The sequence below is a fragment of the Cervus elaphus genome, chromosome 22 (assembly GCF_910594005.1).
Source record: "Cervus elaphus chromosome 22, mCerEla1.1, whole genome shotgun sequence".
Lineage (NCBI taxonomy): Eukaryota > Metazoa > Chordata > Mammalia > Artiodactyla > Cervidae > Cervus > Cervus elaphus.
In genome coordinates, this window is record NC_057836.1 from 38,653,948 (window position 1) to 38,679,590 (window position 25,643).

The window sequence follows — 25,643 nt, forward strand, 5'->3', positions numbered from 1 at the left end:
CAAAAATCCTGGGGCTTCTCTGGTGTCTCAGTGTTAAAGAATCAGCCTGCTAGTGCAGGAGACATGGGTTCAATCTCTGATCTAGGAAGATCTCACATGCCACAAAGCAAGTAAGCCTGTGGGCCTCAACTATTGAGCGTGTGCTCCAGAGCCCAGGAACCAAAACTACTGAAGCCCTCGTGCCCCAGAGCCCACGCTCTGCAACAGGAGAAGCCATCACAATGAGAAGCCTCTGCACCACAACTATAGAGGAGCCCCCATTTGCTGCAACCAGAGAAAAGCCTGTGCAGCAACAAAGACCCAGCCCAGCCAAAAAAATAAACAAAATTATAAAAAAAAACCTATTTAATCCTTTGTTAATAGTTTTAGTTATAACATAGTGACTTATGGGATCACTTTTCCTTCAGTGTTTATATAACAATCCCAAACTATAACTTTATGTCAAGGAGGAAAGAGTCTCAACTGCATTCTATTTCCATTTTTCAAATGAATAATTCTATCTTATAAAATAATTGACTCTATCTCTTGTGCTAGATGTTCTGTATATTGAATGAAGAAACATTTTTTCCTCAACTTGCAGGGATGTTAAAGACTGATGAGAGGTATTTACAAATGCTACACAAGTTAGAGGAAAACTAACTTTGACAGCATCTTGATGGAGACATGAATGTTATATATATCAAGAAAAATCGATATTTCAATAAGTTGTATTCCACAAGAAATATTTTGGATGGCTTGAACTCTCTATTTGATATGCTTTGGCTCTCTTAGTTACCTTATTGTCAAATTAATTTAACTATAGTCATTTTCATGAGGAACAGTTTCATGTTAGTTTTTCTTTTTATTTATTTATTTTTATTTATTTATTTATTTTTTTTAGTTGTTGTTTTCTTTTTTTTTTTTTAATTTTTTATAAGTTGGAGGCTAATTACTTCACAACATTTCAGTGGGTTTTGTCATACATTGATATGAATCAGCCATAGATTTACACGTATTCCCCATCCCGATTCCCCGTCCCACCTCCCTCTCCGCCCGATTCCTCTGGGTCTTCCCAGTGCACCAGGCCCGAGCACTTGTCTCATGCATCCCACCTGGGCTGGGGATCTGTTTCACCATAGATAGTATACATGCTGTTCTTTTGAAATATCCCACCCTCACCTTCTCCCACAGAGTTCAAAAGTCTGTTCTGTATTTCTGTGTCTCTTTTTCTGTTTTGCATATAGGGTTATCGTTACCATCTTTCTAAATTCCATATATATGCGTTAGTATGCTGTAATGTTCTTTATCTTTCTGGCTTACTTCACTCTGTATAAGGCGCTCCAGTTTCATCCATCTCATTAGGACTGGTTCAAATGAATTCTTTTTAATGTCTGAGTAATATTCCATGGTGTATATGTACCACAGCTTCCTTATCCATTCATCTGCTGATGGGCATCTAGGTTGCTTCCATGTCCTGGCTATTATAAACAGTGCTGCGATGAACATTGGGGTGCACGTGTCTCTTTCAGATCTGGTTTCCTCAGTGTGTATGCCCAGAAGTGGGATTGCTGGGTCATATGGCAGTTCTATTTCCAGTTTTTTAAGAAATCTCCACACTGTTTTCCATAGCGGCTGTACTAGCTTGCATTCCCACCAACAGTGTAAGAGGGTTCCCTTTTCTCCACACCCTCTCCAGCATTTATTGCTTGTAGACTTTTGGATAGCAGCCATCCTGACTGGCGAGTAATGGTACCTCATTGTGGTTTTGATTTGCATTTCTCTAATAATGAGTGATGTTGAGCATCTTTTCATGTGTTTGTTAGCCATCTGTATGTCTTCTTTGGAGAAATGTCTGTTTAGTTCTTTGGCCCATTTTTGAATTGGGTCATTTATTTTTCTGGAATTGAGCTGCAGGAGTTGCTTGTATATTTTTGAGATTAATCCTTTGTCTGTTTCTTCATTTGCTATTATTTTCTCCCAATCTGAGGGCTGTCTTTTCACCTCACTTATAGTTTCCTTTGTAGTGCAAAAGCTTTTAAGTTTCATTAGGTCCCATTTGTTTATTTTTGCTTTTATTTCCAATATTCTGGGAGGTGGGTCATAGAGGATCTTGCTGTGATTTATGTCGGAGAGTGTTTTGCCTATGTTCTCCTCTAGGAGTTTTATAGTTTCTGGTCTTACATTTAGATCTTTAATCCATTTTGAGTTTATTTTTGTGTATGGAGTTAGAAAGTGTTCTAGTTTCACTCTTTTACAAGTGGTTGACCAGTTTTCCCAGCACCACTTGTTAAAGAGGTTGTCTTTTTTCCATTGTATATCCTTGCCTCCTTTGTCAAAGATAAGGTGTCCATAGGTACATGGATTTACCTCTGGGCTTTCTATTCTGTTCCATTGATCTATATTTCTGTCTTTGTGCCAGTACCATACTGTCTTGACACCACGACCAAGTGGGCTTTATCCCAGGAATGCAAGGATTCTTTAATATCCGCAAATCAATCAATGTAATACACCACATTAACAAATTGAAAGATAAAAACCATATGATTATCTCAATAGATGCAGAGAAAGCCTTTGACAAAATTCAACACTCATTTATGATTAAAACTCTCCAAAAAGCAGGAATAGAAGGAACATACCTCAACATAATAAAAGCTATATATGACAAACCCACAGCAAGCATCACCCTCAATGGTGAAAAATTGAAAGCATTTCCCCTGAAATCAGGAACAAGACAAGGGTGCCCACTCTCACCACTACTATTCAACATAGTGTTGGAAGTTTTGGCCACAGCAATCAGAGCAGAAAAAGAAGTAAAAGGAATCCAGATAGGAAAAGAAGAAGTGAAACTCTCACTGTTTGCAGATGACATGATCCTCTACATAGAAAACCCTAAAGACTCTACCAGAAAATTACTAGAGCTAATCAATGAATATAGTAAAGTTGCAGGATATAAAATTAACACACAGAAATCCCTTGCATTCCTATATACTAACAATGAAAAAACAGAAAGAGAAATTAAGGAAACAATACCATTCACCATTGCAACAAAAAGAATAAAATACTTAGGAGTATATCTACCTAAAGAAACAAAAGACCTATACATAGAAAACTATAAAACACTGATGAAAGAAATCAAAGAGGACACAAACAGATGGAGAAACATACCGTGTTCATCGATTGGAAGAATCAATATTGTCAAAATGGCTATTCTACCCACAGCAATCTATAGATTCAATGCAATCCCTATCAAGCTACCAATGGTATTTTTCACAGAACTAGAACAAAGAATTTCACAATTTGTATGGAAATACAAAAAACCTCGAATAGCCAAAGTAATCCTGAGAAAGAAGAATGGAACTGGAGGAATCAACCTGCCTGACTTCAGACTCTACTAGTTTTTCTTTTTAAATGAAGCATAACTATATCTTCAGTTTTGTGTTTAAATGTCAATCAAAAGTTATAAAACAGTTCAGAAGATTTTTATTTTAATGACATATAATGAAATCACATTAATCAACCAAGAGTATAGCCCATATAATGATAATGAACACTGATCAAGGGTTTCACATTATGCCTTTGTTAGAAGAGCTACTAAACTTTGCTAGTGAAAGAAAAATACCAGTATTATTTTGTTTTTAAATTTCCTAATGAAAAATCCAAACTTTGTGTTGGGATATGACATTCCCTATAAATCACTGAAAGGACAGCGAAGTGAAAAGTGACTCATACATAGCCATTTGGTGGCCAACTACTACAGCATATTGCTTAAATGGTTGTATATTTTGGAATAATATGGAACTACCTGTTCCAGGCTATTTTACATGGTGCTTGTGGCCATATGTTAGTTTCAGGTAAACCCAATCTTAAATATCCTATTCTACTGTTGCTATGTTTTTATTTTATGAACCAGAATGCAGGTCAGATGTATTTTTCACTTAATACATTGACTTTTTTATGTTAATTATGCCCAGCCATTCTTCCAGTTGCATTAAGAAGTAATTGACATAATTGACTGTAAGCTTAAGGTGTACAACATGATGGTTTGATTTACATATATTGTGAAATGATTATTAAAATAGGTCCCACTAGCATCCATCCTCTAATATAAATATGTAAAAAGAAAAGAAAGAAGAGAATAAAGGGAAAACCTTGTGACAAGTACTCAAGATTTACTCTCTTAAGAACTTTCCTATATATTGTACACCAATGATAGCTCTAGTCATCACATTTTACATTATATCCCAGAACTTAATTATCTTATAACTGGAAGTTTGCATTATTCATACCTTCCTCCAACGCCCCTATCCCCAGTCCTCACCATTAATAATCACAAGTCTGATCTCTTTTTTCCATGAGTTTCTAACTTTTTTTCTACACATAAGTGAGATCATACATTATTTTGTCTTACTCTATCTGATTTCACTTTAGCATAATGCCTTCAGGATCCATCTGTGTTCTTGCAAATGGTAAGATGTCATTATTTTTATGGAATTAAATAAGTAATGGAATAACATTCCATTTTATATACACGTGCCATGTTGTTTTTATCCATTCGTCTATCAATAGACACAGGTTGTTTCCATGACCTGGCTACTGTAAATAACACTACTATGAAGATAAGGTGCAGGTATCTTTTGGGGTTAGTGTTGTCATTACCTTTGGATATATTCCTAGAACTAGAATTGCTGAATCACATGGTAGTTCTATTTTTAATTTTTTGAGGATCCTCCATACTGTTTTCTGTAGTCCAGCCATTTCTTAAATAACCTCATAATATTTTATTACATGGCTAAACTAATTTCTTTAATCTTCTGTTCTTTATTCTATTGTCAGATTTTTTTACAGTTTTCTTCCCCTATTATAAGCAATGCAGTGATGAATAGGGACAATATTTTATTAGGAAAAGTAGAAAATTACAGAGTATGGAAATCAGCCTTCACATGTCTTGGGAAATAAAGAATAAAAAAGTCTGAGTGATAATGGGGGAATACTTGGAGGTATAAAAATGAAAGAAAGAGGGCACCAGAAAGGGCATGAGAATGTCCAAGATAGTTTATCTGCCAATGTGATCCTAGAACCATCTTTCTACTTGTTTGAAGGTGCCTGGCTGTAAGAGAAACCTGGAGTACTTATCAAGGCTTCACTTGATCTAAGTAGAAAATGTATTTTAACTACAAATCTGTGGTTAACATACCCTCTGCATTAGTGGTATTTGTTTAACCACTTAAAGAATAGTTAGAAATTCCCAAAGTATGTTTAGAAATCTGTTTATTGGAAATAAAATACATACTCATCAAGATACCACCAATAAAAAATATGAATCTGAACCTGAATCAGTTATAAGACAAATACTTTAAAATCTGACTTCTACTTCTTCCCTAAAAATAAAACAAATGCATTCTCTTGAAGAAAAAAGTAGTCATTGCTAATTCTCGTAACCACTTTCCAGTCCTCATTCTTGCTGACCTGCCTATTCTGTTTACCACTGATCACCAGTGTCTTTAATAGTTTCTCTTCATGATTGTGACCTCTACTCTTCAATTCTATTTTAACTTCTCTAGCTGATTTTTCTCGACTCATTTTTTATGTTTTACACATAGAGTTACTCAGGTGCTCTCTTCTCTTCTGTATTCTTTACTATCACTTGCAAAGTTATCTGTTTATTCTATTCCACATGCATTTGACCCTCAAATTTGTGTCCAGCCCTTATCTATTTTCAGATCCCAAAAAAGGATAAATTTTTAAAAAATGACATCTAGAAAATTGTTGGAAAACAAGGATAAAGAGAAAAATGTTAAAAAGCAGCTGTAAGGGAGGAAAGTTATATTCAGGAAAACCACAGTAAGAAAAACAACTGACTCCTCCTCAGAAACAATGAATTTATGTCCAAAATAGTTACCACTATTACCTACCAAACACTTCCCAGGTAGAACTAGCAGGAAAGAGTCTGCCTGCCGGTGCATTTGCTGCAGGAGACTTGGGTTCGACCTGTGGGTTGGGGAAGTCCCCTAGAGGAAGTAATGACAACACACTCCAGTATTCTTGCCAGGAGAATCCCAAGGACAGAGGATACTTGTATGCTAGAGTTCATAGGGTTGCAGAGAGTCAGACACGGCTGAAGCAATTTAGCACGCACAGGGCTTATATGAGAAATTAAATGCGTTAATATTATTAATCACTTAGAACAGTATCTGGCACAAGGTAAATTCTAAATAAATGTTTGTTATGTAAAATAAAAGCTACATGGTAGTTGGTATTGTAAATTGTTAAAATGTCTCTTGGGAAAAAATTTCCTGAAGCAAATGAGACAACACCAAACACTGTAACTTATGTGGCATTTACTTTTTCCTTCATACTTTCTATAATCATGTACTACTAGTATTATTACAACAAGACAATTTTGATACAAGGTATGATCCATGAAAACAGAGACTTTCTATAGTTCACTGTGTACCTCAGCAGCTAAAACAGTACCTACATCCTCTATAAAGTAGCTCATACCATAAAGATGAGAAAATACTTTTTTGAAAATAGTTCCTAATATATATGTTGCAACTATATACACAAGAAAGAAAAGAGGACAGATAAATAGAGTTTAGACCCATTTAAGTTCTTAAAAATTGAAATTGGGTTATTTAGAAAAATATAAATAATTTTGCAATTGCTTATATCTGTAGTGCAGATAATCAGCCCTTTCATTTTCAAAAGACCCCAAGGAGGAATATGATAGCATCCTTTGGATTCCCTTTTTCTAAAAGCTTCAGTGTTTCTTATTCAGATATAGAAAACTTTTTTTTTTTTTTTTCCTTTTGGAGGATTGTGTTTAGGATCAAATCATTTATTATTATGGTACCTTACTGTGTGCTTCTGTGCTAAGCTGCTTCAGTTGTATCTGACTCTTTGCCACCCTATAGACTGTAGCCCACGAGTCTCCTTTGTCCACGGGATTCTGGAGGCAAGAATACTGGAGTGGGTTGCCATGACCTCCTCCAGGGGATCTTCTCGACCCAACGATCAATTCTCAACCCAGAGATCTCCTGCAGCTCCTGCGTTGCAGGCAGATTCTTTACTGCTGAGCCACTGGGGGAGTCCATGGTACTCATTATGAATCAAGACAATTTTAGAGCTAGAAGGGGACTTAGAGATCATCCGTGCATATTACAAATGAGCAAACTGAGCTCATTGAGGTTACAGGGCTAATTGGTCACAGAGCTTGGGCTAGAACCAAGGGCTTGTCTTTGACATTCAAGGTTAGTTTTTAATGGACTCTGGCCTTGGCAGTTCTTATTTAAAGGTCTCCTTCACTTTTTCACCTTCACTGTTAGATTTTCCTTGCTAATGGATGTCAGTATAGCGTTAGATCAAGAGCAGTATTCTTTTGGGGAATATGAGGGAAAGCTTAGACTAGTTTCTTACCATAAATTGAAAGCAATTAGAATCCTATGGGTAAATATTTTTGAGTATATAGGAAAGATTTTTAGTTTACAGTGATCCTAAAGAGAGGTAGAGTTTGTTCTCATAAATGAGTTTCTATATTTCTCTATTCATCCAATGGATGAATTTGACATTAATATGGAAAAATCTACAACTTGATCTTAAAGTCAAGGACTTTTTACTATTTATTAGTACTTCCCTTAGAAAACTGGTGACTTACCTATTTAAAAAGTAAAAAAAATAAAAATTATGACTAGTGTAAGTGCACATTTTTTTCTCCATGCACCAATATTTCCTCTCTTTATCCTCTGTCCTATCTCCTAATTAGGAATTTTGGAGACTGATATATTTTGAAAGCAAGTGACTGTTTTCAATTAGAAAAATGCAAATATGCTAATTATTATTGGTTCCTTCTCTTCAAAATATATTCAAGCTGAACTGAAATTTAACTGCTATAAATATCCCTTCTATTTAATCTATGTTGGGGAGTTTCCAATTTATCAAGTTATTTTGAATATTTTGTTTCTACTGCATGATCAACTTCCAGTTTTCTCCCCTTGCTAGCCCTACTATTGTGCTGTATGTCTAAGAATGTTATGTCATTATTAGTACCACTAATGTTAGGAAATGAGTTTGTTTTAGGATGAATGTGAATAGTAACATTTATTTTGTTTCATTTATTTTTATTAGTTGGAGGCTAATTACTTTACAATATTGAAGTGGGTTTTGTCATACATTGACATGAATCAGCCATGGAGTTACATGTATTCCCTATCCCGATCCCCCCTCCCATCTTCCTCTGCACCCAATTCCTCTGGATCTTCCCAGTGCGCCAGGCCCGAGCACTTGTCTCATGCATCCCACCTGGGCTGGTGATCTGTTTCACTATAGACAATATACATGTTTCAATGCTGTTCTCTCAAAACATCACACCCTCGCCTTCCCCAAAGAGTCCAAAAGTCTGTTCTGTACATCTGTGTCTCTTTTTCTGTTTTGCATATAGGGTTATCATTACCATCTTTCTAAATTCCATATATATGTGTTAGTATGCTGTAATGTTCTTTATCTTTCTGGCTTACTTCACTCTGTATAATGGGCTCCAGTTTCATCCATCTCATTAGTATTGATTCAAATGAATTCTTTTTAATGTCTGAGTAATATTCCATGGTGTATATGTACCACAACTTCCTTATCCATTCGTCTGCTGATGGACATCTAGGTTGCTTCCATGTCCTGGCTATTATAAACAGTGCTGTGATGAACATTGGGGTGCACGTGTCTCTTTCAGATTTGGTTTCCTCGGTGTGTATGCCCAGAAGCGGTATTGCTGGGTCATATGGCAGTTCTATTTCCAGTTTTTAAAGAAATCTCCACACTGTTTTCCATAGTGGCTGTACTAGTTTGCATTCCCACCAACAGTGTAAGAGGCTTCCCTTTTCTCCACACCCTCTCCAGCATTTATTGCTTGTAGACTTTTGGATAGCAGCCATCCTGACTGGCGTGTAATGATACCTCACTGTGGTTTTGACTTGCATTTCTCTAATAATGAGTGATGTTGAGCATCTTTTCATGTGTTTGTTAGCCATCCGTATGTCTTCTTTGGAGAAATGTCTGTTTAGTTCTTTGGCCCATTTTTTGATTGGGTCATTTATTTTTCTGGAATTGAGCTTCAGGAGTTGCTTATATATTTTTGAGATTAATCCTTTGTCTGTTGCTTCATTTGCTATTATTTTCTCCCATTCTGAGGGCTGTATTTTCACCTTGCTTATGGTTTCCTTTGCTGTGCAAAAGCTTTTAAGTTTCATTAGGTCCCATTTGTTTACTTTTGCTTTTATTTCCAATATTCTGGGAGGTGGGTCATAGAGGATCCTGCTGTGATTCATGTCGGAGAGTGTTTTGCCTATGTTCTCCTCTAGGAGTTTTTTTGTTTGTTTATTTGTTTGTTTGTTTGTTTTTTATTAGTTGGAGGCTAATTACTTCACAACATTTCAGTGGGTTTTGTCATACATTGATATGAATCAGCCATAGATTTACACGTATTCCCCATCCCGATCCCCCCTCCCACCTCCCTCTCCACCCAATTCCTCTGGGTCTTCCCAGTGCACCAGGCCTGAGCACTTGTCTCATGCATCCCACCTGGGCTGGGGATCTGTTTCACCATAGATAGTATACATGCTGTTCTTTTGAAATATCCCACCCTCACCTTCTCCCACAGAGTTCAAAAGTCTGTTCTGTATTTCTGTGTCTCTTTTTCTGTTTTGCATATAGGGTTATCGTTACCATCTTTCTAAATTCCATATATATGTGTTAGTATGCTGTAATGTTCTTTATCTTTCTGGCTTACTTCACTCTGTATAAGGGGCTCCAGTTTCATCCATCTCATTAGGACTGGTTCAAATGAATTCTTTTTAACAGCTGAGTAATATTCATGGTGTATATGTACCACAGCTTCCTTATCCATTCATCTGCTGATGGGCATCTAGGTTGCTTCCATGTCCTGGCTATTATAAACAGTGCTGCGATGAACATTGGGGTGCACGTGTCTCTTTCAGATCTGGTTTCCTCGGTGTGTATGCCCAGAAGTGGGATTGCTGGGTCATATGGCAGTTCTATTTCCAGTTTTTTAAGAAATCTCCACACTGTTTTCCATAGTGGCTGTACTAGTTTGCATTCCCACCAACAGTGTAAGAGGCTTCCCTTTTCTCCACACCGTCTCCAGCGTTTATTGCTTGTAGACTTTTGGATAGCAGCCATCCTGACTGGCGTGTAATGGTACCTCATTGTGGTTTTGATTTGCATTTCTCTAATAATGAGTGATGTTGAGCATCTTTTCATGTGTTTGTTAGCCATCTGTATGTCTTCTTTGGAGAAATGTCTGTTTAGTTCTTTGGCCCATTTTTTGATTGGGTCATTTATTTTTCTGGAATTGAGCTGCAGGAGTTGCTTGTATATTTTTGAGATTAATCCTTTGTCTGTTTCTTCATTTACTATTATTTTCTCCCAATCTGAGGGCTGTCTTTTCACCTTACTTATAGTTTCCTTTGTAGTGCAAAAGCTTTTAAGTTTCATTAGGTCCCATTTGTTTATTTTTGCTTTTATTTCCAATATTCTGGGAGGTGGGTCATAGAGGATCTTGCTGTGATTTATGTCGGAGAGTGTTTTGCCTATGTTCTCCTCTAGGAGTTTTATAGTTTCTGGTCTTACATTTAGATCTTTAATCCATTTTGAGTTTATTTTTGTGTATGGAGTTAGAAAGTGTTCTAGTTTCACTCTTTTACAAGTGGTTGACCAGTTTTCCCAGCACCACTTGTTAAAGAGGTTGTCTTTTTTCCATTGTATATCCTTGCCTCCTTTGTCAAAGATAAGGTGTCCATAGGTTCGTGGATTTATCTCTGGGCTTTCTATTCTGTTCCATTGATCTATATTTCTGTCTTTGTGCCAGTACCATACTGTCTTGATGACTATGGCTTTGTAGTAGAGTCTGAAGTCAGGCAGGTTGATTCCTCCAGTTCCATTCTTCTTTCTCAAGATACTGTGGCTATTCGAGGTTTTTTGTATTTCCATACAAATTGTGAAATTACTTGTTCTAGTTCTGTGAAAAATACCGTTGGTAGCTTGATAGGGATTGCATTGAATCTATAGATTGCTTTGGGTAGAATAGCCATTTTGACAATATTGATTCTTCCAATCGATGAACACGGTATGTTTCTCCATCTGTTTGTGTCCTCTTTGATTTCTTTCATCAGTGTTTTATAGTTTTCTATGTATAGGTCTTTTGTTTCTTTAGGTAGATATACTCCTAGGTATTTTATTCTTTTTGTTGCAATGGTGAATGGTATTGTTTCCTTAATTTCTCTTTCTGTTTTCTCATTGTTAGTGTATAGGAATGCAAGGGATTTCTGTGTGTTAATTTTATATCCTGCAACTTTACTGTATTCATTGATTAGCTCTAGTAATTTTCTGGTAGAGTCTTTAGGGTTTTCTATGTAGAGGATCATGTCATCTGCAAACAGTGAGAGTTTCACTTCTTCTTTTCCTATCTGGATTCCTTTTACTTCTTTTTCTGCTCTGATTGCTGTGGCCAAAACTTCCAACACTATGTTGAATAGTAGTGGTGAGAGTGGGCACCCTTGTCTTGTTCCTGATTTCAGGGGAAATGCTTTCAATTTTTCACCATTGAGGGTGATGCTTGCTGTGGGTTTGTCATATATAGCTTTTATTATGTTGAGGTATGTTCCTTCTATTCCTGCTTTTTGGAGAGTTTTAATCATAAATGAGTGTTGAATTTTGTCAAAGGCTTTCTCTGCATCTATTGAGATAATCATATGGTTTTTATCTTTCAATTTGTTAATGTGGTGTATTACATTGATTGATTTGCGGATATTAAAGAATCCTTGCATTCCTGGGATAAAGCCCACTTGGTCATGGTGTATGATTTTTTTTTAATATGTTGTTGGATTCTGTTTGCTAGAATTTTGTTAAGGATTTTTGCATCTATGTTCATCAGTGATATTGGCCTGTAGTTTTCCTTTTTTGTGGCATCTTTGTCTGGTTTTGGAATTAGGGTGATGGTGGCCTCATAGAATGAGTTTGGAAGCTTTCCTTCATCTGCAATTTTCTGGAAGAGTTTGAGTAAGATAGTGTTAGCTCTTCTCTAAATTTTTGGTAGAATTCAGCTGTGAAGCCATCTGGTCCTGGGCTTTTGTTTGCTGGAAGATTTTTGATTACAGTTTTGATTTCTATGCTTGTGATGGGTCTGTTAAGATCTTCTATTTCTTCCTGGTTCAGTTTAGGAAAGTTATACTTTTCTAAGAATTTGTCCATTTCTTCCAAGTTGTCCATTTTATTGGCATAGAGCTGCTGGTAGTAGTCTCTGATGATCCTTTGTATTTCAGTGTTGTCTGTTGTGGTCTCTCCATTTTCATTTCTAATTTTGTTAATTTGGTTCTTCTCTCTTTGTTTCTTAATGAGTCTTGCTAACGGTTTGTCAATTTTGTTTATTTTTTCAGAAAACCAGCTTTTAGCTTTGTTGGTTTTTGCTATGGTCTCTTTAGTTTCTTTTGCATTTATTTCTGCCCTGATTTTTAAGATTTCTTTCCTTCTACTAACCCTGGGGTTCTTCATTTCTTCCTTCTCTAATTGCTTTAGGTGTAGAGTTAGGTTATTTATTTGGCTTTTTTCTTGTTTCTTGAGGTAAGCCTGTAATGCTATGCACCTTCCCCTTAGCACTGCTTTTACAGTGTCCCATAGGTTTTGGGTTGTTGTGTTTTCATTTTCATTCATTTCTATGCATATTTTGATTTCTTTTTTGATTTCTTCTATGATTTGTTGGTTATTCAGAAGCGTGTTACTTAGCCTCCATATGTTTGAAGTTTTAACAATTTTTTTCCTGTAATTGAGATCTAATCTTACTGCACTGTGGTCAGAAAAGATGACTGGAATGATTTCAATTTTTTTGAATTTTCCAAGACTAGATTTATGGCCCAGGATGTGATCTCTTCTGGAGAAGGTTCCATGTGCACTTGAGGAAAAGGTGAAGTTGATTGTTTTGGGGTGAAATGTCCTATAGATATCAATTAGGTCTAGCTGGTCCATTGTGTCATTTAAAGTTTGTGTTTCCTTGTTAATTTTCTATTTAGTTGATCTATCCATAGTGGTGAGTGGGGTATTAAAATCTCCCACTATTATTGTGTTACTATTAATTTACTCTTTCATACTCGTTAGCATTTGCCTTACATATTGCGGTGTTCCTGTGTTGGGTGCACATATATTTATAATTGTTATATCTTCTTCTTGGATTGATCCTTTGATCATTATGTAGTGCCCTTCTTTGTCACTTTTCACATCATTTATTTGAAAGTCTATTTTATCTGATATGAGTATTGTGACTCCTGCTTTCTTTGGTCTCCATTTGCGTGAAATATATTTTTCCAGCCCTTCACTTTTAGTCTGTATGTGTCTCTTGTTTTGAGGTTGGTCTCTTGTAGACAGCATATATAGGGGTCTTGTTTTTGTATCCATTCAGCCAGTCTTTGTCTTTTGGTTGGGGCATTCAACCCATTTACATTTAAGGTAGTTATTGATAGGTGTGGTCCCATTGCCATTTACTTTGTTGTTTTGGGTTCACGTTTATACAACCTGTCTGTGTTTCCTGTCTGGAGAAGATCCTTTAGCATTTGTTGAAGAGCTGGTTTGGTGGTGCTGAATTCTCTCAGCTTTTGCTTGTCTGTAAAGATTTTGAATTCTCCTTCATATCTGAATGAGATCCTTGCTGGGTACAGTAATCTAGGCTGTAGGTTATTCTCTTTCATTACTTTCAGTATGTCCTGCCATTCCCTTCTGGCCTGGAGGGTTTCTATTGATAGATCAGCTGTTATCCTTATGGGAATCCCTTTGTGTGTTATTTGTTGCTTCTCCCTTGCTGCTTTTAGTATTTGTTCTTTGTGTTTGGTCTTTGTTAATTTGATTAATATGTGTCTTGGGGTGTTTTGCCTTGGGTTTATCCTGTTTGGGACTCTCTGGGTTTCTTGGACTTGGGTGGCTATTTCCTTCCCCATTTTAGAGAAGTTTTCAGCTATTATCTCCTCGAGTATTTTCTCATGGCCTTTCGTTTTGTCTTCTTCTTCTGGGACTCCTATGATTCGAATGTTGGGGTGTTTCACATTGTCCGAGAGGTCCCTGAGGTTGTCCTCATTTCTTTTGATTCTTTTTTCCTCTCTGCTTCATTTATTTCCACCATTTTATCTTCTACCTCACTTATCCTATCTTCTGTCTCCGTTATTCTACTCTTGGTTCCCTCCAGAATATTTTTGATCTCATGTATTGCATTATTCATTTTTAATTGACTCTTTTTTATTTCTTCTAGGTCCTTATTAAACATTTCTTGCATCTTCTCAATCTTTGCTTCCAGCCTATTTATCTGTAACTCCATTTTGTTTTCAAGATTTTGGATCAGTTTTATTATCATTATTCTAAATTCTTTTTCAGGTAGATTCCCTATCTCCTCCTCTTTTGTTTGACTTGGTGGGCATTTTTCATGCTCCTTTACCTGTTGGGTATTTCTCTGCCTTTTCATCTTGTTTAGATTGCTGTGTCTGGAGTGGGCTTTCTGTGTTCTGGAGGTCTGTGGTTCCCTTTTATTGTGGAGGTTTTACTCAGTGGGTGGGGTTGGACGATTGGCTTGTCAAGGTTTCCTGGTTAGGGAAGCTTGCGTCGGTATTCTGGTGCATGGAACTAGATTTCTTCTCTCTGGAGTGCAATGGAGTGCCCAGTAATGAGTTTTGAGATGGGTCTATGTGTTAGGTGTGACTTTGGGCAGCCTGTATGTTGACGCTCAGGGCTATGTTCCTGTTTTGCTGGAGAATTTGCGTGGTATTGTCTTTCTCTGAAACTTACTGGCTCTTGGGTGGTGGTTGGTTTCAGTGTAGGTATGGAGGGTTTTGGATGGTCTCTTATTACTTAATGTTTCGTGTAGTCAGGAGTTTTCTGGTGTTCTCAGGTTTTGGGCTTAAGTCTCCTGCCTCTGGATTTCAGTCTTATTCTTCCAGTAGTCTCAAGACTTCTCCAACTATACAGAACTGATAATAAAACTTCTAGGTTAATGGTGAAAAGACTCTCCACCATGAGGGACATGCAGAGAGGTTCACAGAGTTACATGAAAAAGAGGAGAGGGAGGAGGGAGATAGAGATGAGCAGGAGGAGAAAAAGGGAGACTCGAGGAGAGAGACAGATCTATGCAGCTGTCTGTTCCCAGAGTGTTCTCCATAGCCCAGACACCAACAAAGATTCACAGAATTGGATTGGGAAGAGAAGGGGAAAGGAGGAAATAGAGGTGTCCTGAGGTAGAAAACAGAGAGTCAAAATTGGGAGAGAGTAATCAACACACTCCTGAATAAAAATGGGAACTGAATATTGGCTTCTTCAATGTCCAAAATTTATATCACATTCTGAAAAACAAAGATTAAAAATCTAGAGTAGAGGTTAGACTCTTAAAAATACAATATTAAAAACAAAAACAGAAAAAATTTTTGAAATATATATGAAGTTTGTTTTAAAAATAGGGCTTCTCTTTTTTTTTTTTTGCAAGGTTATAGTGAAATGAAAATGAAAATTAAGAAGTAGTAGAGGAGTAATAGAGGACTTTAAAAGGAAATAAGAGAAAAAGAAAAAAAAAAGAAAAAAGAAAAGATAAAAGAAAAAAAAGAAAGAAAATTTTTTTTCCTAATTAAAAAAATCGTAAAAATCTATGAAAATGAAAGTTAAGGAGTAATGGCGGAGTAATAGGGAATTTTAAAAGAAAATAAAAGAGAAAAAATAAAAAAGAAAAGGAAAAAAAATTTTTAATTTAAAAAAAAAAGTAAAAATATATCTAGGAATTTCTCTGGAGCTGTTGCGGTCAGTGTGGGTTCGGTTCAGTTTCAGATAGCTCCTCATTCCAGCTTACACTTCTCGATATCTACAGGCCCCTTCCAGTGTAGTCGGTGTTATCTACAGGGATTTTTTTTTTTCCCCTGTCTACACATTTATTTATTTTTTTATTTTTTTATTAGTTGGAGGCTAATTACTTCACAACATTTCAGTGGGTTTTGTCATACAGGGATTTTAATCTGTTGCACCAGTCCCTTCTGAAGTTGTTCCCTTTGTTTATTTGGCTTCTGTTTGCCGGTCTCTTCAGTGCCTAATTGCCGCCCTGACACAGGCGGGCGGAGGTGGTCTCTTATTAGGTGGCTAGTTCCGTCGCGCTGCGGCGAGGGACTGGCGCTGCTTTCCCTGTCTTCGCTGCTCAGGCTTCCGGCTGCTGTATATGGAGCATGCCCTGCTCTGCATGCGGTTCCAGCCCTCGAGTGTTCCACAAAAGCGCGGACTCGGCTGTGCCTGCGTTTTATGCCTTCCCCAGCCCAAGCAGCTCAGGCAGCCAGGAGCTTGACGGGCGCACTCTCCCCTCTGCGGTCCCAGCCTCAGTTTCCGCCCGCGCCAGTCGGGTGCGTGCGCCTTCTCCCCTCCGCGTCCCTAGCCCCGGTCTCCACCAGCGCTGGTTGGGTGCGTGGGCCCTGGTTCTAGCCGCGACCCTCCCGGCGGATGTTGACCATCCAGAATCTCAGGAATTCTTTGGTTAGAAACTGGAGGCCTGTTTGCAGTGCGGTAGGGGATGCGGTCCTTGGGGCGGAGCCTGCCCCTTTCCCCTCCCCCCTGCCTCCTGCCTCCAGCAGGGCTGGGCCGGTCCCCAGCCGGCTAGCTCCTCTGGACTTGCTCGGTCCCTTTGTTCTGTGAACGGCCGGCAGTGTGTTCGGGCTGGTTAATTTTCTCTCTTTTTCTCTCTCACAGTTTAAGTTGGTAACTCACAAAAGCTCTCTCCGATTGCCCTCAGGGCACTCAGGCCCGGTCCTTACCCTAAGCAATGCCGCCCACTCCTCTCCATTCTGCCCCCACTTGCTGGGGGCGGATGCGGATGTCTGGGGTACTTTTCTGCTGGGAGTTGCTTTTAGGCAGGTAATCTGTGGGTTTTATCTATTTTTCCCCTCCCAGTCAGGTTGCCCTCTGAGATTCAAAAACTTCCCCCAGACCCGCCAGTGCAAGGGTTTCCTGGTGTTTGGAAACTTCCTCTATTAAGACTCCCTTCCTGGGATGGATCTCCATCCTTAGCTCTTTTGTCTCTCTTTTTATCTTTTATATTTTGTCCTACCTCCTTTCGAAGACAATGGGCTGCTTTTCTGGGCGCCTGATGACCTCAGCTAGCAATCAGTTGTTTTTTGAAGTTTGCTCTGCGTTCAATTGTTCTTTCGATGAATTTGTAGGGGAGAAAGTGGTCTCCCCGTCCTATTCCTCCGCCATCTTGGCTCCTCCCCCCTAACATTTATTTTAAATGGGGGGAAAAAAAAAAACCTAGAGATGATACTTAGGGAAGTATTTTAAGTTTTCTATGTTTGTTTTTATGACCAGCCCCTCTTCACCTTTATCATCCAACTGTCATAAGAAAATGTGTCTCTTTTCATCACAGGCATTTTAATCTTTGAGAATTTTTTCACAATGCCCTGTGTAGAGACTGAATCATAAGTCAACCATCAGTTCAGTTCAGTTCAGTGGCTCAGTTGTGTCTGACTCTTTGTGATCCCATGGACTGCAGCATGCCAGGCCTACCTGCCCATCACCAACTCCCGGAGTTTACTCAAACTCATGTCCATTGAATCGGTGATGCCATCAAACCATCTCATCCTCTGTCATCCCCTTCTCCTCCTGCCTTCAATCTTTCCCAGCATCAGGGTCTTTTCCAATGAATCAGTTCTTCGCATCAGGTGGCCAAAATATTGGAGTTTCAGCTTCAACATCAGTCCTTCCAATGAATATTCAGGACTCATTTCCTTTAGGATTGACTGGTTGGATCTCCTTGCAGTCCAAGAGATTCTCAAGAGTCTTCTCCAACACCACAGTTCAAAAGCATCAATTCTTCAGCATTCTGCTTTCTTTGTAGTCCAACTCTCACATCCATACATGACTACTGGAAAAACCGTAGTCTTGACTAGATGGACCTTTGTTGGGAAAGTAATGTCTCTGTTTTTCAATGTGCTGTCTAGGTTGGTCATAACTTTTCTTTCTTCCAAGGAGCAAACGTCTTTTAATTTCATGGCTGCAGTCACCATTTGCAGTGCTTTTGGAGCCCACAAAAATAAAGTCTGTCACTCTTTCCATTGTTTCCCCATCTATTTCCCATGAAGTGATGTGACCAGATGCCATGATCTTAGTTTTCTGAATGTTGAGTTTTAAGCCAACTTTTCACTCTCCTCTTTCACTTTCATCAAGAGGCTCTTTAGTCCTTCTTCACTTTCTGCCATAAGGGTGGTGTCATCTGCCTATCTGAGGTTATTGGTATTTCTCCTGGCAATCTTGATTCCAGCCGGCGCTTCATCCAGCCTGCATTCCGCATGATATACTCTGCATATGAGTTAAATAAGCAAGATGACAATATACATTCTTGATGTACTCCTTTTCCTATTTTGAACCAGTCTGTTGTTCCATGTCCGGTTTTAACTGCTGCTTCTTGACCTGCGTACAGATTTCTCAGGAGGCAGGTCAGTTGGTCTGGTATTCCCATTTCTTTAAGAATTTTCCAGAGTTTGTTGTAATCCACACAGTCAAAGGCTTTGGCATAGTCAATAAAACAGAAATAGATCTTTTTCTGGAACTCTCTCACTTTTTTGATGATCCATCCGATGTTGGCAATTTGATCTCTGGTTCCTCTGCCTCTTCTAAACCCAGCTTGAACATCTGGAAGTTCACGGTTCACGTATTGTTGAAGCCTGGCTTGGAGAATTTTGAGCATTACTTGGCTATCGTGTGAGATGAGTGCAATTGTGCAGTAGTTTGAGCATTCTTTGGCATTGCCTTTCTTTGGGATTGGAATGAAAACTGACCTTTTCTAGTCCTGTGACCAATGCTGAGTTTTTCTAAATTTGCTGGCATATTGAATGCAGCACTCGCACAGCATCATCTTTCAGAATTTGAAGTAGCTCAACTGGAATTCCATCACCTCCACTAGCTTTGTTCATAGTGATGCTTCCTAAGGCCCACTTGACTTCACATTCCAGGATATCTGGCTCTAGGTGTGTGATCAGACCATCGTGATTATCTGGGTCATGAAGATCTTTTTTGTACAGTTCTTCTGTGTATTCTTGCCACCTGTTCTTAATATCTTCTGCTTCTGTTAGGTGCATACCATTTCTGTCCTTTATTGAGAGACTAGAGATCTCTTCAAGAATATTAGAGATACCAAGGGAACATTTCATGCAAAGATGGACTCAGTAAAATACAGAAGTCAGCATTAGCAATATTTCATTCCATTGTTCAGTTCAGTTCAGTTGCTCAGTTGTGTTCAACTCTTTGTGACTCCATGAACTGCAGCACGCCAGGCCTCCCTGTCCATCACCAACTCTCAGAGTTCACCCAAACCCATGTCCATTGAGCCAGAGATGCCATCCAACCATCTCATCCTCTGTTGTCCCCTTCTCCTCCTGCCCTCAGTCTTTCCCAGCATCAGGGTCTTTTCAAATGAATTAGTTCTTCACATCAGGTGGCCAAATATTGGAGTTTCAGCTTCAACATTAACATCAGCTTCAACTAATGTTGAAGCAGTTTCAGCTTCAACATCAGTCCTACCAGCGAACACCCAGGACTGATCTCCTTTAGGATGATTGTTAAGCAGAAGTTATCCTGATACTTGTTAAAAATCGCAAGGAAGATTTTATTCCAGACTATTGTGATAGTGGGAGAGGTTGAACTCAACTCCAAGTACAGACAGGGATGAGTAGGACTTTATAGCTGGTGACAGGATGAGGGAGAGCATGGCAGATTACTAAGAGGAGCTCCTTAAGATATTTATGATATTAAGGTGGGGATGAGGAAAGGAACTTGGTTAGATACCAAGGTGGAGGATGAGGAGCTTGATTGGATTTCAAGAGTGGGAAGGATTCTTAATAAACTGTTTAAGGAGAGTTCTTTTCTACAAATGGATTCAGCAGGTCAAGATTGAGACATTATCAAGAAGAGGGCTCAAAGGAGCCTGACTAAAGTTTTGTCAAGAAGGGAGTCTTGGTGACCATAACCTTTCTACATTTGGATTTACTCACTAATATGGATGATGATCTGACTGTGGCTCAGATTATCAGCTCCTTTTTGCAAAATTAAGCCTCAAATTAAAGAAAGTAGGGAAGCCCATTAGGCCATTCAGGTATGACCTAAATCAAATAGATTCAAAGGACTATATCTGATTGAGTGCCTGAAGAACTGTGGATGGAACTTTGTAACATTGTACAGGAGTTGGTGACCCAAACCATCCCCAAGAAAAACAAATGCAAGAAGGCAAAGAGGTTGTTTGAGGAGGCCTTACAAATAGCCATGAAAAGAAGAGAAACATAAGGCAAAGGAGAAAGGGAAAGATATACCCAGCTGAATGCAGAGTTCCAGAGAATAGCAAGATAGATAAGAAAGCCTTAAGTGAACAATGCAAAGAAATGAAGGAAAACAATAGAATGGGAAAGAGTAGAGATTTCTTTAAGAAAATTAGAGACACCAAGGGAACATTTCATACAAAGATGGGCACAATAAAGGGCAAAAATGGCAAGTACCTAACAGAAGCAGACGAGATTAAGAAAGGGTGGCAAGAATACACAGAAGAACTGTACAAAAAAGTCTTAATGACTCAGATAACCAATGGTGTGATCACTCACCTAGAGCCAAACATCCTGGAGCGTCAAGTGGGCCTTAGGTATTATCATTACTAATGAAGCTAGTGGATATGATGGAATTCCAACTAAGCTACTTCAAATCCTAAAAGATGATGCTTTGAAAGTGCTTCACTCATTATGCCAGGAAATTTGGAAAAACTCAGCAGTGGTCACAGGACTAGAAAAGGTCAGTTTTCATTCCAATCCCAAAGAAAGGCAATGCCAAAGAATGTTCAGATTGCACTCATTTCACATGCTAGCAAGATTATGCTCAAAATCCTTCAAGATAGGCTTTAACACTACATGAACCAAGAACTTCCAGATGTACAAGCTGGATTTGGAAAAGGCAGAAGAACCAGAGATAAATTGCCACAATACACTTGGATCATAGAAAAAGCAATGGAATTCCAAAACAACATCTACTTCATTGATTGTGCTAAAACCTTTGACTGTGTGGATCACAACAAACTGTGGAATATTCTTAATGACATGGAAATACCAGAAAAATACCAGAATAAAAAAAAAATACCAGAAAAAAATCACATTGTCTGCCTTCTGAGAAACCTCTATGCAGAATAAAAAGCAACAGTTAGAACTAGACATGGAACAACAATCTGGTTCCAAATTGGGAAAGGAGTACATCAAGGCTGTATATTTTCACCCTTCTTATTTAACTTATATGCAGAGTACATCATGCGAAATGCCAGGCTGTCTGAATCACAAGCTGGAATCAATTGCAGGGAGAAATACAAACAATCTCAGATATCCAGATGATATCACCCTTATGACAAAAAAATGAAGAGAAGCTAAAGAACCTCTTGATGAAGGTGAAAAAGCAGACAGTGAAAAAGCTGGCTTAAAACTCAACATTCAAAAAACAAAGATCATGGTATTCGGTTCCATCACTTCATGACAAATAGATGGGGGAAATGTGGAAACAGTGGCAGATTTTATTTTTGGGGGCTCCAAAATCAATGCAGATGGCCACTGCAACCACAAAATTAAAAGACACTTGCTCCTTGGAAGAATAGCTGTGACAAACCTAGACAGCATATTAAAAAGCAGAGATGTCACTTTGCCAACAAAAGTCCTTATAGTCCAAGCTATGGTTTTTCCAGTAGTCATGTATGGATGTGAGAGTTGGACCATAACAAGGCTGAGCACTGAAGAATTGATGCTTTCAAACTGTGGTACTGGAGAAGACTCAAGAGTCCTTTGGACAGCAAGATCAAACCAGTCCATCCTGAAGGAAATCAACCCTGCATATTCATTGGAGGGACTGAAGCTGAAGCTGAAGCTCCAATACTTTGGCTACCTGATGTGAAGAGCTGACTCATTGGAAGACCCTGATGCTGGGAAAAACTGAGGGCAAGAGGAAAAGGAGGTGACAGAGAATGAGATGTTTGGATGGTATCACTGACTCAGTGGATGTGACTCAGGGAGATAGTGAAGGACAGGGAAGGCTGGTGTGCTACAGTTCATGGGTCACAAAGTTTCGGACTTGACTTAGCAACTGTCTTCAAAACAACAACAGTGGCCCAATTTGAGCTTCCCAGGTGGCACTCGTGGTAAAGAACCCACCTGTCAATGCAGAAGACATAAGAGATGGGGGTTCGATCTCTGAGTTGAGAAGATCCCCTGGAGGAGGGCATGGCAACCCACTCCAGTATTCTTGCTAGAGAATCCCATAGACAGAGGAGCCTACTGGGCTGCAATCCATGAGGTCGCAAAGAGTTAGACATCACTGAAGCGACTTAGCACACACACTCACGTGGCTCAATTTAGAGTGCTAGAAATACTGTCCTAGTTCTATATCTGTGGAAGATAAGCTCTGTTATCATTCATAATGCTATTGTGGGTGAGTGGAATCAAGGTCTTTATCAGCATGAAGTCTTTTAGCACAGCTATACCCACACTGCTAATTTGTTCCAAATGAAATCCAGGAAATCCAATCAAACTCAGAGAATGGTGAGAATATTTGTAGTATTTGTATTGAACTGTTTGCCAGGCACTACCCTGGATAATTTATGTCAATTAATCATGCATATCCTCACTGCAATCTTCTGATGTAAGTACTATTATAATATCATCCTCATCCCAGGATTTCAGGCAGAGAAGCTAAAGCACATAGCAGTTACAAAACATGTCCAAAGTTACTTAATTAAAATATGTCAGAGTTGCAATTGGAACCTAAGTAACATAACTTTTGGAATGGTGCTCCTAACTGCTGTGCATTCCTTTTTCCGTGAAATCTCTAGCCCTCCTTTTTCCCAAGCAAATGCAGACAACTGGGAGTTGGGTGAACAGGCAGTAGAAGGATATATTAAGATGTTTGTGGAAGTCCATGTATTTTGGCACATTCTTCACATTTAGAGCTCTTTCTCTCTACTACCTAGTGCCGTACTTTAGATAGCAGGTCACCAGTAATTTTGTTTTGTTGGATGAATGATGAGTGAATAAATTGTTACATGATATTCAGTTCCCGATCACCAGTGAGATAACCAAATTAATGTTTCTCAAACTCTGGCACACCGAGGAGAGCTGCAATGGCAATATTTTAGGACAAGAAAGCATTATCTGCATTTCACAATACACAGGTGATTGCAGCAGTTCCTGGGAGCCCCGCCCACAGAGCCCTCCTGTCAGCTTGGGCTGAGCTGGACCTCCGCCTCATGGATATAACAGTGCAATGAACCTTCCTCTCCTGAGCTTTTAGATATCCACTGATGAGAGGCTGTTGGGTCATGGGATGCTGTGGATGCCCCTACCATTGCTTCTTAGACCTGATTTAAATTCTTCTGCTACATTTCCTGCTCGACTCTTACCTTCACTTTTTGTCCAAGAGAAACCTGAAGCCTGAAAAAGAAAGACAAAAGGTAAGAAGGAAACAAGAAATGAACAGAGTCCCAGATATTGCTAAAGTTATTAGTAGGAGTGACAAGCTAAATGAGCCTTGGGGTGACAGACTGGTTCATTATTTCATTTTCACTTTTCCATGGTCTCCACTATAGCTCATCAGAACTCATTTATCCTAAGAAATCAATTACTTCCTGTGAAGTAGAATCAATAAATCTGCAATGTTCTAAATTGCTTAAAAATGAGTACTTGGTTCACCTGGGGCCGTGAAGTATAACCCAAATAATGGTTGTGAGTTATTTAAATGTTTGAATGAAGAAAAATTGCTTTTTGCTATGACTGCATGATGTGAAATGCTGAACTTTTGTGGAGGCCAAGGACCAGTGGGGTTGGGTGGAGGTGGTTGTTGCTGATCTCTGAAATTCAATTCTGCCCTGAGTGTGTGCGTTACCAAGTGTCACTTCAGCATGTCTGGTGGAGGTTGATAGTCTAAGAGTTTTTATATGGGGCTCAAACATAGACTACAGTAGCAAGGAACTTGAGAGCTCCACGGAGGAATATGATATTTCAGGTGCATTTGGTTATTTTATTGAATTTGCCTGGAAAAATCAATTTGAAACTTTAATTTGCATACTCAGAGCAGAGGTTAATCATTTCATCTCATGCCTGACAATAGATTTGTGTGTGTTTGTGTGTGTGTGTGTGTTTTCATTAAATAAGCAACTTCAAAGTGTTCAAAAGGCAGCTTGTTGCATTTCATTGGGCATGGGGGAATTGGACTGATACATTCATTCTATAAATATTTTGCCAACATTTTTGCTTCACCTGGCTTCTCCATGGGACATGTTCTAAGTGTTTACAAACCAAAGTAATGATTTATTAGACTTTGGCAGTGTTTTTTAAAAAAGATATTAATAGCACATTTAAATTGCAAAGTGAAATTAGTACAATAATATGAAAGACATATGATTGTATAGACTAACTGAAAGGTCCCTACTCAGTGCTTAATTAACTCATATTCTTTTTTGAAGTAAAGGGATATAAAAGTAATGCTAATTAACTTGTAGTCAGTTAACTTTATAAATAAAAGACACTTTCAGACTAGTTTCTTATCCTCTCTGAGCCTCAATTTTCTCATTTGTAATAATCATGCTTGCCTCAAATGGTTGATGTAGGAATAAGGATAATACACATGGAACGCTTACCAGAAGGCTTAGCACAGAAGGTCCTGGCTGTTATTGTTATTGCTGCTGTTAGTCAAAGTTCAGGGCTGTAGGACAGCTCCAGTTATGTTTTACTCTAAACAATTAGCATAAATTTTTCCCAGTGGGAAAATTGGATGGAGGGACTCTTTGTACTGCTCTATAATAACAGTGTCAGTGTGAACTTATATAGGACTCTGGCCTTTCTGGCTATCTAATAGGAATGTAGAACAAAGGCTGATGTGGAAATCTTAAGATGAGCAGCAAGAGTTAAGGAACCGATCATGCTCTCCCTGGAGTGGGGCCACCACAGCTTTGCCCAGCAGTTGTTGCCTTGAGTGCACTCAAGGCCTCAGCTTGAGTGAACTCCAAAAATCATTCCAGTGTCCTTTATTTTCAAACTGAACAACTTATAGGGGTGAAGATGCACACTCTTTACCCTGAGCCTATGTATTCAAGGGCTTCTCGCTAGTTTTGTGCAGAAGGAAACAAGCTCTGGAGACAGAATTCCTGGATTCAAATTCCTGGATTCAAATTCCTGTTCTTATCTTGCCATCAGACTGGCATAGGTTACTTAAGCTCCCTGAGAGGAGAGGCTTCATTAGTCACCTCATGTAGTTATTGTAAGGATTACGTAAAATAATTGCATGCCATGTGGGACATTTTCTGCAACTGTTGTGCATGCTAAGTCACTTCAGTCACGTTCTACTGTTTGCAACCTTATGGACTGTAGCCCTCCGAGTTCCTTTGTCCATGGGATTCTCTAGTCTAACATACTTGAGTACTAGTCTCAATAAATGTTAGTGACCCATTTATTCCTTTGGTTCGATGATACTTTCACTGAGAAGTGTTAAAAGAGAAACTGAGGCATATTAAGACTTTCAAGAGTTTATTTGAGTGAAAATCAATTAGAATGAGGCAGCACCAAAGCATAAGAGATTAGAAACCTTCTGCT

At 38.7% G+C, this 25,643-nt stretch overlaps 1 protein-coding gene and 1 pseudogene across 3 annotated transcripts in view; one reads left to right on the forward strand and one right to left on the reverse strand.

Annotated features, from left to right (window-relative positions):
• The window catches only part of LOC122679967, a 51,335-nt pseudogene that overhangs the window by 18,300 nt on the left and 7,392 nt on the right, over positions 1-25,643 (reverse strand).
• Positions 23,335-25,643, forward strand: part of FAR2 (fatty acyl-CoA reductase 2) — an 80,698-nt gene continuing 78,389 nt past the window's right edge. The window contains exon 1 of one of the 3 annotated variants that reach the window (XM_043881674.1): positions 23,335-23,506. The gene's annotated coding sequence lies outside the window, so the exon portion shown is untranslated. The remainder of the gene's footprint in view (positions 23,507-25,643) is intronic. The other 2 variants (XM_043881675.1, XM_043881671.1) reach the window with 2 other exon arrangements.